The 2,500-nt window shown below is 33.8% G+C and overlaps 1 long non-coding RNA gene across 2 annotated transcripts in view; it reads left to right on the forward strand.

Moving 5' to 3' along the window:
* The window catches only part of LOC135109870 (uncharacterized), a 51,092-nt gene that overhangs the window by 5,333 nt on the left and 43,259 nt on the right, over positions 1-2,500 (forward strand). For both annotated transcript variants that reach the window (XR_010273171.1, XR_010273069.1), the window contains exon 2: positions 1-71. This exon is cut by the window's left edge and continues 177 nt beyond it. This is a non-coding gene — a long non-coding RNA (uncharacterized LOC135109870). The remainder of the gene's footprint in view (positions 72-2,500) is intronic.

Genomic DNA, 2,500 nt, shown 5'->3' on the forward strand with positions numbered 1-2,500 from the left:
GTAGCTCACACGATACACCGCCTGTGGTGTGGTGACACTGGACTTTCCTTCCTACGCCCACGCCAACTAAGGTAAGATATTATTGTTATTATTATTATTATTATTATTATTATTATTATTGTTATTTAATTTCTTTATGAAACACGATCCGTTTCTCTCATTCATTATTAAGAAAAATCAAATCACTGTCATGGCAAGTGTATTATTCAGTATTGTTTGGGACAGGAGTAATGTTATTTCTTGCAAAATTCAAATACATTTATCGGCAATCATAGACTAAAAAAAAAAACATATCTGTATTTCGTGCCATTTATGTTTAAATTTTGTAACAATAACTCATGGGGGGTTTGAGAGACTAAGAGTCAGTACGTTCTTGAATGGAATCCACGGTTGTTCGAAGATAAATTGCCCATCAAGTGTTGTGTGGTCTTTATGAGAAACAAGGCAGAATTTCTATCTATAAAAAGAAAAGAAAAATAGAAAAAAATAAATAAAAAAATAAAATAAATAAATAAATAAAATAAAATAAAAATAAATAAATAAATAAATAAATAAATAAATAAATAAAAACCGCATCACTTAATCGCATTATCTCTCTCTCTCTCTCTCTCTCTCTCTCTCTCTCTCTCTCTCTCTCTCTCTCTCTCTCTCTCTCTCTCTCTCTCTCTCTCTCTCTCTATTAATTAAATAATCTATATATTTATTTATTTATTTATATAGAAAAACAAATATGACCATCGTTAAAGTAATTATCTTCTAAGGCTTTAATCATGATGAGCAAAAGATCTAATTAAGTACTGTTATGCACAACCTTTCATCGCTTCAGCACGTACATGTTATTAAGGAAATACTTATGTCACCTGCCTACATTCGCGCTCCTGCATCTTCTCAGCCCAAGGCGAGTCTGAAACTCACAGGGAGAAGGAGATATCAGTATGGGAGCTACGGGAATAAAATAGTAATGAAAATGATGATAATAATAATAATAATGATAATAATAATAATAATAATAATAATAATAATAATAAACGAAGCATAGAGCATAAATGTGCACATCAAAACTTTACTTTTTTTTTTCTTTAGGTTCATCAGCCCTGAATATTTTATGTTTTAATACATCCCAAACCTGTAAGTCTGAAAGGAAGCATTATACTTCTTAGTTTTGTTTGTAAGTGGCAATTAATGAGCCGCAACACACTCTTTGTAGTGTTAATAATGACCAATACAAGTCTCGCTGTATTCGAAAAGGAAACAAATTCTTAGTTCATGTAGCGTACGATTAGGTGCAAAGAAAGATGAGAAAAGTACAAGTTAAAATTTAATTCAAGAATTACGTTGTTGTTAATTAAACTTTTTTCCGTGTGTGTGTGTGTGTGTGTGTGTGTGTGTGTGTGTGTGTGTGTGTGTGTGTGTGTGTGTCTGTGTTCCAGCAAGCAATATGGCCGAAAGACAAAAGTTTCTTTGCCTTAAATTTACTACCAGCTTGATCTATTTTCAAGTGAACATGCAAGATAATGATATAAAAAAATAAACATGAAAAGTATAAGTAATTTAACAGGCCTATCAGTTAAGAACATAAAATTTGGCTGGTGAACTGTTTCAGGGTGGACATGTAAACCTGAAAATCAGTGAAGAACGCTTAAAAAAAAAAGAAAAAAAAATGTAAACTTTCAGGAACAAAAAGAACAACATTTTCGTTGACTTTTCATAGTTTCATAACATTTTTGGACATTTAGTACACACTCACACGTAAATTTTAAACTGGGAGCATAAAATCATTTCAACACATTCTCTCTCTCTCTCTCTCTCTCTCTCTCTCTCTCTCTCTCTCTCTCTCTCTCTCTCTCTCTCTCTCTCTCTCTCTCTCTCTCTCTCTCTCTCTCTCTCTCTCTCTCTCTCTCTCTCTCACACACACACACACACACACACACACACACACACACACACACACACACACACACACACATCACACATCACACACACACACACACACACACATACACACACACACACACACACAGAGACAGAGAGAGAGAGAGAGAGAGAGAGAGAGAGAGAGAGAGAGAGAGAGAGAGAGAGAGAGAGAGAGAGAGAGAGACGCAATCATAAATTCAGAGATACAGTTTCTCCTATAGTACACACATACATACATAGATACATATAGACAGACGGACATGTGTAAATAGGAACTAATATTAGCAACACATCCATTAATATACAAACTCAGATAAACAGTAAAATATTTCTCCTTCCTCTGCAGATTTTTTCACCATTGATTCCTTAACGTTACGTATTATTGTTACTTGGTAGGATGAGGTTTATACATGAAACACTTTCTCTATTAAGATTATATCGAAAAACGTGACAAAAGAAAACTTAAATAATGTACCGTGCTAGCAAGTGTTTTTGCATCAAAGACTGAATTACCAGAGAAAACTTAGTACTGTTCAGTGCCTCAAAAAACTAAATTCCTCCATCTGTCAACTCGGCACAACCTTCC

The sequence above is a fragment of the Scylla paramamosain genome, chromosome 1 (assembly GCF_035594125.1).
Source record: "Scylla paramamosain isolate STU-SP2022 chromosome 1, ASM3559412v1, whole genome shotgun sequence".
Taxonomy (NCBI): Eukaryota; Metazoa; Arthropoda; class Malacostraca; order Decapoda; family Portunidae; genus Scylla; species Scylla paramamosain.